At 46.1% G+C, this 12500-nt stretch overlaps 1 protein-coding gene across 1 annotated transcript in view; it reads left to right on the top strand.

Annotated features, from left to right (window-relative positions):
- svild (supervillin d) overlaps window positions 1-12500 on the top strand; it is a 67967-nt gene that overhangs the window by 5968 nt on the left and 49499 nt on the right. Inside the window, exon 3 of the mRNA XM_048232903.1 lies at window positions 2114-2148. The gene's annotated coding sequence lies outside the window, so the exon portion shown is untranslated. The remainder of the gene's footprint in view (window positions 1-2113; window positions 2149-12500) is intronic.

Here is a 12500-nt window from a genome sequence, read left to right as displayed (position 1 = left end):
CTTTCTTTCTTTGTCCATCGTCCTCCCTCTCTACATCATCCCTCCTTTGTTGTCACCCCCTTTCCCCCACTGATGTTCAGGATGTGCGCCAGTGCCTCTCTTGACCTGACCTCTCGACCTCTGACCCTGGGGCCAAGGTCATTGTCAGGCTTGAGCCAGGGGTCAGGCTCATGGCTGGAGAGGCGGAGGAAGGGACTGGGCGGAGCAACCGGCCGCCGGGCCGACGCCCGCTTTCGCACGCAGTCCATCGCCGAGAGCGGTGTGCAGGACCCGCAGGACTACGGAGAGCCAGAGGAGCCAAAAAGGCTAGTGGTGTATTGTACCACTCCCCAGGCCTAGCAGCAGCAGTAGTGCAATCCCAGAGCAACTCTCTGCTTCCTCCCCAATTACTCACAGAGACTTTGGGCCAGTTTCTTGTACATGGTTTAAGCTTAGTCTTGGACTTCAACAAACTTGAACTTCAGCAAAACTTACCATTAAAGAAAGATTTAGTCCAGGTCTAGACTTAAACTATGTATACAAACCAACCCACAGTGTTTACCTTTCTGTAGATATGCCATTTAATGCTCTAAATGTACAGTATTTTATATTTATCCTCAAAACAAGACTTTGGACCCCTAATCATGTGTTATGCAATGCACCGTACTAAGGCTTTTAATATTTAACCTGTTCATGACACCCCTGCCCTGATACTTAATACCTACCTGATCTTTGTATGGAACATGCAATAGCATTCTTGTTTGTCCCTTACTCTGAATGACAATAGTTGGATAACTATTTACATAAACAAACACTACCACAGCACAGTATGTTACTGAAAGCCTGAAACTGTACTGAAAGCCCTCCTTTTAGGGGACCGCAGCAGCTGGTGTAGGCTTACATTTTTTTAGTGTGCTTCTTCTACTTGTTACAGCGGTCCCCAAATGCGTTGTGTATTTTCACCCATGCGTGTCCAGTGCCTGTAGCTCCTGTGCTTCTTGTGCAGTTAGGTGGTTCTGTGGCCCGTGGCGTGGTGTTATGTCACTGCTGTAGTGTAGTGCGACAGTGTTTGTTTTTAGCCTAGTTTCTTTCGGGTTTTTCTCCCACACTGTTGCACAAACATCACAGGGCAGGCTGGAGCTTCAGATGTGGACAGGAACCTGACTCAGCTGGAACTGAGCTGAGATAAACCTAGCTTTCTCTCGCTGTCTCCATTACACCACACACACACACACACACACACACACACACACACACACACACACACACACACATTTGAATTATTTTATTTGGATCTGATAGGCAAGCAAGGAAAACAAGATCCAAATACTCTGGGAAGAGTCATTAATAAGGTGACAGCTCTACATGGCTCACATACTTTTACAGGTCCTTCCAGGTTCTACACACACGCACACACACACACACACACCTTCTCTGATGCACACAGACCGCAGACCAGTGCACACACAAACAGTAAACATTCTCCCACATTATACAAATTCACACTTAGTAGAACAGTCACTTAGTTGGACACAGCACATAAAGTACACAGACTCACTTATGTGCAACTACACACACACACACACACACACATACACACACATACACACACACACACTGACTGTTACGTTAAATCCAGAGGCCATTACTCAACCGCAGTGTTTTAGTTTGGCCTGGTAGGCAACTGTTCCTCATCTGGGCTGGTGTGCTGCCATGCTATACCCAGGAACGAGGCACTCTGGCTGGGCACTGGGCTCCAGTGCTCCCCCTGCCCTGCTCCCTGCTCCAGAGTGGCTTGCCTCCAGGCAACGGTTAACGTGCCATATGTTGTTGCACAGAGGTTTCCTCAGAATTGTTATTGTGTAGTAGTAGTGTGACTTAGACTGCCTGTGTTGGGTAGTGCTGCAATTTGTTTGTGAACTGGTTGTAAACATGCCATACTTTGATAGATTGTTTGGTTTTGTTTTCAACTGGAGAGAGAGAGAGAAAGAGAGAGAGATTTTGTGTGTTTTTGTGTGTTTGAAGATGTAGAAGCAGGTGAAAGCATATCGTCTTTTGTCTTGTTGACAGACCTCAGTCCATAACCTCATTAATCTCCTTTCTCCCTCTCTCTCTCTTTCTTTCTCTTTCACAGCCGGTTGGAAGCGGAGGAAGCCCGGAAGCCAAAGGGTAAGTCGCTTCCCTTTTCAGCCATCTCAAAGACTCCTTTGTCCGACGCTCAAGTCTTTTCTTTTTCCTCCCTCGCTCCCTCTCTCTCTCCCTCTCTCTCTCTCCCTCTTTCTTTCTCTTGTGTGCTCTCCATTCCCGTCCTGCCTTGGAGGGAGACGCAGTGTCAGACAAAAAGAGGCCTGGATCGCGGAGTACTAAGTTGGGCCACGGCCTCCTCTTTTAAATGTCCCCTCTTTTTACCCACTTAAACAATCCCTTAGGCTGTGTGTCCCAAACAGGCCCCCTTATTCAGCTCCCCCCAGGGTTCCACATAGAAACTTCTAGATGCTGGTGTGATGTCATCAGTTTTGGCAGAAATGAGGAAACAGAGAAGCTTCTTTCTGGTTCTGTCTAGACTCCTGTGACCTTTCTCAAACACAAACACACACACCGACACACACACACACACACACACACACACACACACGCACACACACACACACTACCACCACCACCAGACCCCGTTCCTCAGGCCCAGAGTTCTGCAGTTGCCGGGGTAATGCCACGCCCTTTTCTCTCTGCTTGTCTCAACCCTGGAGTTGTGTGTACAGTGTGTTACTGTAACCTTAGAGCGCAGGGAGGGAGAAGTGCATCGGGTCAAAGAACAAAGGACCTGTTCAAAGTGTCATGTCCAGGTCGTCACGGCGAAGATCAAAGCGGAGAGGAGTGGGGAAAGGGCGGTTAGAGGTCGATTGGAGGTCACAAAGCTGACCCGCACAAGCAGATATGACAACCGGTCGGAAAACAGGTCTGTGCCTGTATGGAGAAAGAAAGAAGACATTTACAATCTCACACACGCATGAAGAGACACGTAGGCCCACAGAATCAAAGATATTACGCACATACACCCACATGAGTCCACAGCAGCATTAACCAGTGCTAACCAGTGACGGCTCTAAAATTTGCACATTTATATTTGCAAATCACACATTCAAATGGCTCACAAATACAGTTCCTCTTTTGCTCAAATCAAACATGCACATACACAGACACAGACACTCAAATACACACTCTATCATATATACAAACATTCTCTCTATCTCTCTGTGTGAGTGAGAGTGAGAGTGAGAGTGAGAGTGAGAGTGAGAGTGTGTTGATTTTGAATTGCGCTTTATTGTACAACAGTCTTAACAACTCAAGGTCACGTCAGTCACAGCTCAAAAAAAGTAAAATAACTGGGCCTTACACAAAAGCAGAACAAAATTCTATCTCCTCATTAATCACAGAGCATATTGCACCTCCATAACACCATTTATCAACAAATGTTTCAAGAGTTTGCATATGTTTTGTAGAAGTAATAATCAGTCAGCACACTAGATTTGACCAATCTTGAGAAAACATTTACAACATCAGCATCTAGATTGGTGACCATTTTGTTTCTCCTGCTTATGTAAATGGCCATTTTTGCTTGGCCCAAAAGGAAATTAATCAACTGACATTTTACTCTGTGTGACCGGGTATATTCAAAACCAAAAACAAATATTTGCAAAGAAAAAGCTTCATCAAAAACTTGAAAAAGGCCTTCTAAAACCCTAAACAAAGGTGACAACCTCAAACATTATGAGAAACAGTGAAACACTGTCTCCCTCTGAAAGCAAAAAGGGCAGTCCTGACAAACCCCTGGGTTTATGATGGACACAAACGCATTAATTGCAACAATACCATGGAGAACTCTCCACTGTAAATCACAGACTTGTTTCCTCAACGGTGGTTTATAGAGTGCCCTCCATTCAGGTTTTACAGTATCATCTAGACCCAGAACATTTCGCCAAGGAGTGTCAACTCTCGCATTCAATTTCTGTTTGTTTAGAACAATAACACACATTTTGTACAGAGGTTTACTACAAAAGTCATCCAAAACAATCTCTGTTTGTTCTTTATTCTCCAAAATAACCCCTGCACAGTCACCCAGTTTTGGCCTAACACATACATTGAGAAAAGGATCCTCCTGATCAGGAGGGTCTAACCCCAAACAGTACTGTTTCAGTCTTTCACATTCCTCAGCCATAAGGAGTGCCTTCCACCTACCCAACAGTTTGTTGATGACACGTATGGACCTTATCCCTAGGCGCAATACTAGTTCCTCAGAACAAACCAGATCAGGCCCTGCAATGTCCACTAACTGTCTAATCTTGACAACACCAGAGTCACATAGTATCCTTGTCAGTTTGGGGTTCTCGCTCCCAGCGATGTCAAATCGGGAGCCATAAACCAAAGGCTCTTCCAGAAGCCAATGCAGTGACGTGTTAGTTCCAGTTCTTTGCATATTGAAAAAGTTCAGGATAGCAAACAGTCCTCTGTAAAAAGACGGCAATGCTGATACATTCAGTCTCTTAGTATCCGTCCAAAAAAGTGTCTTGTCCAATCCCAATCCTCCTGTTGTCCGAAGGATTACACTCACCAAAGGCCTCCAAATCAGATCTTGTGGACCCGTAAGGTACCTTTGCAGAAACGCAAGACGGAAGGCTGCGGCTCTGCTAGACAACTGCACAAGCCCTTGCCCTCCCTCATCTTTAGGCAGGTACAGCATGCTCTGGGGTAGCCAGTGCAGATTGTCCCAAAAAAAATCAACTAATAGAGCTTGAATGGTAGCTAAAAAGTCTGTTGGAGGATCAATACAGGCTAATCTGTGCCACAGAGAGGAAGCAGCAAGGTTATTGGCGATAAGAACACGCCCCCTGTAGGAAACGTGTGGAAGGATCCATTTCCACCTGTTTAATCGGCCCTTAATTTTCTCCAGAACCCCCTCCCAGTTTTTCCTCATAGTGTCCTGATCTCCCAAATAGACTCCTAGGTACTTAAGCCCACCCCTTTTCCATTCAAGGCCAGTAGGAAGCCTTAGCTGTACCCCCCCTGACCAGTCCCCAAAAAGAAAAGCATCACTTTTATTTCCAATTCACCTTTGCAGATGAAATCAAACCAAAGGTGCCTATTATGTTGGTTAACATGTCAATGTCCTTTTGCTCACTGACCATCACAATTAAATCATCAGCATAGGCTGAAACCTTAAACACATCGTGACAAAAGGCACTGAAAACCCAGAGAGCTTAGCCCTCAGCTTATTTAACAGGGGTTCAATGGCTAATGCATACAGCATTCCAGATAGAGAACAACCTTGTCGTACACCCCTTTGAACTCTGAAGGGAGCGCACAAACCACCGTTGATCTTCGAGACACTTTCAATATTACAATACAGGGCCTGGATCATTGCTATAAAATTCCTACTAAAACCAAAGTGTGTCAGGACTTTCCACAGATGAGCATGCTCAACGCGATCAAAGGCCTTCTCTTGGTCTAAAGAGATGAGACCTGTTCTGAGACCAAGTAGATTGGAGACGTCTAAGACACCCTTAACTAGTTGGATATTATCAAAGATGGACCGCTCAGGTACACAGTATGTTTGATCTATGTGTATAACCTCTGCCATGACCTTCCCCAATCTAGTGGCCAAAACTTTAGAAAAAATCTTGTAATCTGTAGAGAGCAGAGCGACTGGACGCCAGTTCTTCAACTCGTTCAGATCGCCCTTTTTTGGTAGTAAGGTGTGCACTGCTCTCTTACAAGATAGTGGTAACTCCCCCCTACCTAAACATTCAGTGAGCACCTCTTGAAAGTCCTCACCCAGAACTGGCCAAAAGGCCTTATAGAACTCAACAGACAAGCCGTCAATACCTGGTGCCCGCCCATTCTCCGTAGCCATAAGGGCATTGTGAAGCTCCTCTAAGGATATATCTTCACCAAGCATCGTAACTGAATCCTCGCAAAGTGTGGGTGAATTCTGAAAAAAATCAGCCTCCACATCTGGGTGTTCATTGTGCTCATTTTTGTACAGATCAGCATAAAAGAGAACAGCTAGCTTCCGTATCTCAATCGTGTCAGTCACTAGGGTGCCAGACTGGGCCCGTAGAGCATGAATATATCTTTTTTGACCATTTTTCTGTTCAAGATTGAAAAAGAACTTGGAGGGAGCATCCATCTCTGAGATGTTTCTAAAACGTGATCTAATCAATGCGCCTTGAGCTTTGAGCCGTATTAGTTCAGATAATGCCACCTTCCTTGTGTTGTAAGTCTCAGTGTACTGCCCAGTACCAGATGTTCCCATCAGGTTCTGCATTTCAATTATGTCAACTTCAAGGTTCTTGAGGGACATGGTTATGGACCATGGACATGGCTTGTGACATTGCAAGTGTAACCTTGGCAGAATTGTTTAATTTTCGTTTTTGTTATATCCCACCACTGAGACAGTGAGGAGTAAAGCTCCTTGTCTGCCTTGAGTATATTCCAGAGATAAATAAAACATTCTTTAAAATTGAAATCATCTAAAAGTGATGCATTGAAATGCCAGTATGCACTCTTGTGTTTAACATTACTTGCACTTATGTTACACATCACCATGCTGTGGTCAGAAAAACCAACAGGGTGAATGGTACAAGATCTAAATTTGTTCATATGATGTCTAAAAGTATAAAACCGGTCAAGCCTAGCTAATGACATCGATGTTTTTCCCCTGTAGTGCTTCCAAGTGTACTGCCTCTCACTTTGGTGCAGGTTCCTCCAAATATCGCATAAGTTACTCTCAACTATCACCTCAATGAGATGGCTACGTGAAACCATGTGGGGTTCAGCATGATTCCGATCAAGTCTTGCCTCTGTGCAATTAAAATCGCCGCCTAGGATAAGGAGTTCATTATCACTACAGTTCTTCACTGAGGCATTCAGCGTTTTAAGAAAAGCTACTCTATCTGTGTCGGAGGTCGGTGCGTAAACACACATGAAAACAAAAACGTCATTCTCAAACGTTGCGTGTACTTTTAAAAGCCTCCCCTTAATCACTTCTTCAATGCTGTAGGACAGGGGAATAAAGCTGCATGAAAACAACAGTGCCACTCCAGCACTGTCAGACGTGTTATGGCTGAGAATAGTCAGCCCATTCCACTCTCTTGCCCAATCTGTAGCGTTATTGATATCACTATGTGTCTCTTGTAAAAACACAACATCTGTTGCCTTTTGCTGTAAAAGCTCATAAATTTGAGCTCTTTTTCTAAAGTCCCTTCCTCCGTTAATGTTAAGGGTAGTAATCCTAATATTGTTCATATGTTCATATAAAGAAGGAAAGAGACAGAGAAAACCATGTGATGGAAGAGAAAGCCGCCCGATTAATCCGCGAGTGCATCGCTATTTTCTTTCTTAAGTTTACCAATAAGTTTCCGGAGACGGTGAAGTTCCCGGTCATCAAAGGCCCCTTCCTGTCTATGATGACAGACATCGTTTATAAACTGCATACTGTCAAGGAAATGATCCTCGACTCGAACCCCCCTTTTCCCTTTTGTTTCAGCCAAGAAATTACTAATGTCGCTAGCACTGTACATCACCATCACATTATCGCTACCAGACCAGGAAAACCTGCTCGATTGATTGGAATAGCCATCACTGTCCCACTCGGTATAGTTAGCATGTTCTTTCTGTTTAGCCTGCTTTTTTGTGCTGTGATCATCGCTACGGCTAGATTTCCTTTTGGGCATTTTAAAAACAGTTGTTTCGGCCTCCATGTCACTACCATCTGACACGCACGGAGCAGTTTTACGGGCTACTTTTAGTTTCGGGTCTGAAGTTAGTAAGTGCGTTAACACACCTGAGGCGGACGTAGGCCTACCCGCAGCAGCAGCAGACGCACCACCAGGCTCACTCCCACTCGGCAAAGTGGCTGACTCATCAGACTTTTCCTCAACAGTCACAGCTGAGGCAATCTCGGCTGCAGAGGATTTATCCTCTGTAACGATCGCCAGTGCAGGTGCAATCGCCGGGTTTTTTTCGGTGGTTTGATCGGACTCAGTCACAGCGGACTCCTCCACCATAAGCTCAGCCCTACCCAACACAGTAGTGGTGGATGTCCCCGCAAGCTCAGGCCTATCGCCGTAGACACCGAGCTGCTAGGCTCGGGTTGGTTATCCCCGACTGTGGCAGACTCCTCCGCCACAGACCCACCTGTCGTAGGTTCACCTCCTTCGGCACTGGCTGCTGCTGGCATTCGCCCTCCAGCATCCTCACCGTGAGATTTAGATGGGCACGCGCGAACAAGATGTCCTATCATCCCACAACCAAAACATTTCATGGCGGTATCAGATGTCACAAAAACTATATAATAAGACCCGTCAACGTTAAAACGGAAAGTCAAATTGAGCTCATCACCGCTGTCTAGGATCATGTAAACTTGTCTCCTAAAGGAGACAACATGCTTAAGTAATGGCGATTTGCAGCCAATTGGAATTTTCTTGATTGGAGAAACAAGTTTACCATAACGCAAAAGCTCAGTGCTAATTAATCGGTCAGAAAGAAACGGGGGAATATTCGAAATGACAATCTTAGTCGAGGGCAAACTCAGTGAAACTCAATGAAAATCCTCTTAGGAGAAGACACACAGACAATTGAGCTAGCAGCTCAGTTTGTGTATATGTGCCACAAATTAAGGTTAGAAAGCACATTCGCAAGAACAGATTCTCTCACCTCTCCACCACCTTAAATCGTATTCAATCCCATCTCATCTAGAACTATCATTTCTAATCTTTTTTTTTTTTTTATTATTATTATTATTATTATTATTATTATTATTTCATTTCTTATAATTAGAGACACACAGACACACACACACTCTCTCTCTCCACACACACACACTCATACTCATGATGATCTCACAGCACTAGTCAGTCAGTCACAGGGCAGAGACTCACTCATGCCCAGACTCATAGGCCACTCATGGGAGCTCATGTTTGCGTGTGTTTGTGTGTGTGTTTGCGTGTGTGTGTGTGTGTGTTGTGAAGATGAATGGGAGACAGAGGAATAACAAAGACGGTCAGTGAGTGAGTGAGTGTGAGAGTCTGGGAATATGAGAACAGAAGAGGTAGAGAAGAGGACCGACACGACAGGAAGAGAGGGAAGAAAGAGAGAGAGAGAGATAAGAAGCACAAAAGATCAAAAGAGAGAAGAATGTGAGAGAGAGAGAGAGAGAGAGAGAGAGAGAGAGAGAGAGAGAGAGAGAGAGAGAGAGAGAGAGAGAGAGAGAGAGAGAGAGAGAGAGAGAGAGAGAGAGAGAGAAGAGAAGAGAGGAGAGAGAGAGAGAGAGAGAGAGAGAGAGAGAGAGAGAGCCAAGCTGATGACGGAAGGCTTGTTCAGCGTTGGCCAGGACTCCCAGGGATTGCTGCTGGAGACTCCCCTCTTGGCACGAAGAGGGAGATGAGGCCGTGTAGGAGGAGGACAGGGAGGGAGGCAATTTAGAGCCCCTGAAGCAGCAGCCCAACTCACCCCCCCCCCCCCCCTCTCTCTCTCTCTGCTGCGTTAGCGTGCTAACTGGGAGAGCGAGGGTGGTGGAAAATCCAGCGTAAAGGAGCAGGAATGCCAACTCTGCAAATACATTACCTCTTACTCATGTTTTCTCCAGGAGAGGGGGATGACAGGAGGAGAGTGGGGGGGGGGGTTGATGGAGAGAAACTGAGTCAAGGAGGGGGGGAGAAACGGAGAGAGAGAATCACCTCTTGAAACGAAAGTTGACATGAGAGAAAAGTGAAGTCCCTTTAGTGAGGACCACAAGAACACGTCTTCCAGCTCAGTTCTCTCTTAGTTAATCTGAAAGTGTCCAATTGCAGTCTTGCTGCTACTTCCATAAAGACACACTTCTCCTGATGTCATCTGTTTTTTATAAAGACCACATGAATCTTTTTCACAGAGAGACTACAAATAGTCAACCCCAGACATACAGGCACACCGGAGACATGCAAAGCCAACAGGCTTATAGGCAGACTTCCAAGGGAAGTCCCGGTGTGAGAGATCCGAGTGGAGCAGGGAAAGCTGGGATATTCCGTGTGAGGTGTGTGTGTAGCCGTATGGATACGCCAGCGTAATCTTGGAGACCAGAGCCACAATGACTCTTAACTTCCCCCAACGCACAGCGGGGCGGAAAAGGAAAGTGCCTCTTAGAAGATGAATGGCTCCACTCAAGACACAATAGCTCATCTTAAGGATGTGTGTGTGTGTGTGTGTGTGTGTGTGTGTGTGTGTGTGTGTGTGTGTGATCTAGAGGGTCATTTCCCGCTCTCATTACCCTGCTATCTCCCAGACGTCTGCTGCTGAGGAGTGGGAAACAGGAGTATGGAGTTGGCCTGGAGTCAAATTAACTTGCAGATGTGTAGAAGCATATGAAGACCCCCACACACACACACACACACACACACAGAGAGAGAGAGCCATGTGTGACACACACATACTGTACACACACACACACACACATTCACATAGCCATGTGTGTGAAAAGTAGCAGCAGCAAAATATGTTCATATGACATCAGCTCCACACACAGGCATTCACACACACACACACACACACACACACACACCCACCACACACGTACACACACACACATTATCAAAATGTAAACACACACTCAACCAGAACGTGTGCAGTGCTCAGCCACACTCACATATTGGCACATAGTGCAGTCACAAGCATTTCTAAAACCAATCTTGCTCAATCCCTCATATACACACACACACACTCACTCACTCCCACACATACACACACACACACACATACACACTCACTCACTCTCACACACACACACATACACACACCCAGGTGTCCACATTTCTGCCCCTCACACACACATTTGGCATGGCACCTCCTCTAGCCTGCTGCGTTTAGCTGGGGTTTGCACTACACACTACTGGGCCCTGACTTCAGCAGCCTGATCATCACTGGCCGTGGCCGTGTTGTAGAGCTCCATCACTCCCCCCCCCCTTGCTCTCCGTCTCCTGCCCAGTGGAGGGTGTCTCTGGTGGGACAGAGAGGTGCAGCTGTGCTGGGTCCAGAGCTGCAGCAGCTGGAGCAGATTAGCGCGAGGGAGAGAGCTGCAGCTCAGGCCCCCAGAGGAGGGGCCGCCTCCGGGCCGGCACAGACCCAGAGACCGTCTGTCAGCAGGCCGTCTCACCGCTGCTCCTCTCTCACTCGCTTTCTCTCTCTCTCTCTCTCTCACACTCACTCTGTCTTTCTTTCTCACTCACTCACTCTTTTGCTCTCTCTCTTTCGCTCTCTCACTCACTCTGTCTTTCTCTCGCTCTCTTGCTCTCACTCACTCTGTCTTTCTCTCTCTCTCTCTCTCTCACACTCACTCTGTCTTTCTCTCGCTCTCTCGCTCTCACTCACTCTGTCTTTCTCTCGCTCTCTCATTCTCTGTCTTGTCTCTCTCTCTCTCACTCTCTCTCTCACTCTCTATCTCTTTCTCTCTTGTCCTCCCCCCCCACACTCTGTCACTCTTTCTCTCCCTCACTTTCTCTTTCTTTCACTCTCTAAATCTTGTCCTTGTTTTCTCACTGCTTGTCTGACTGTTTTTTTTCTCTCTTTCGCTCTCTCATTCTGCTGTCTGTCTGTCTGTCTGCCTTGTTGTCTTGCTGGTTCTCTTGTTGCTGGCGTTCTGTTTCTCTGTCTCCCTCACTCCCTCGCTCTCAAATTTCTGAAGTTCAAATTCAAAGTTGCATGGCTGTTCAGATACGGTGTCGCCAAAGCTTGTGTTAACAGTGATGGAGCAAGTGACCGAGCCTGTAAGACCATGAAGGAAAAAATCCTCTCTCTCTCCTACACAATCACACACACACACACACACACACACACACACACACACACACACACACACACACACACACACACACACACACTCTCACTCCCTCTCTCTCTCTCTCTTTTTCTCTTTCTCTCGTAATTCCAATCTTTCTCATCTCCTTCCTCTTCATCTCACGTACACACACACACACTCTCTCTCTCTCACTCCTTTTTTTCTTTTTTTCTCTCTCTCCTTCTCTCGTAGTTTCCATCTTTCTTGTCTCCTTTCTCTTCTCTCTCTCTCTCTCCATATATATTACATCACTCCACTTATCCTCTCCCTCTTTCATCAGTAACCCTGTCTGTCTAGAGCAGGTGGTGCTCTCCTGCTGCACTGAGCTTTAAAACAGTCTGTCTCCAGCATGTCAAGATAATAGCGCAAAGATAAAGTGTGGTGATCGGTGTGTGTGTGTGCGTCTGTGTGTGTGTCTGTGTGTGCATCTGTATGTGTTTGTGTGCGTCTGTGTGTGTGTGCGTGTGTGCATGTTTCCATGCGTAGGTGTCTGAGCTCGTGTCTGTCTGGCTGCTGTGTGTGCTATAATGTTTTATGTAATGGAGGTCCTGTATGTAACATGATTCTTTGATGAGCAGAATGGAAAAGACTGCTTTACGTGGCCTGACACGCCATGTGTGTGTGTGTGTGTGTGTGTGTGTGTGTGTGTTTATGT

Source organism: Alosa alosa, chromosome 22, assembly GCF_017589495.1.
Source record: "Alosa alosa isolate M-15738 ecotype Scorff River chromosome 22, AALO_Geno_1.1, whole genome shotgun sequence".
Taxonomy (NCBI): Eukaryota; Metazoa; Chordata; class Actinopteri; order Clupeiformes; family Clupeidae; genus Alosa; species Alosa alosa.
Note: the sequence above shows the minus strand (reverse complement) of the source record. Positions and strands in the feature narration are given on the sequence as shown.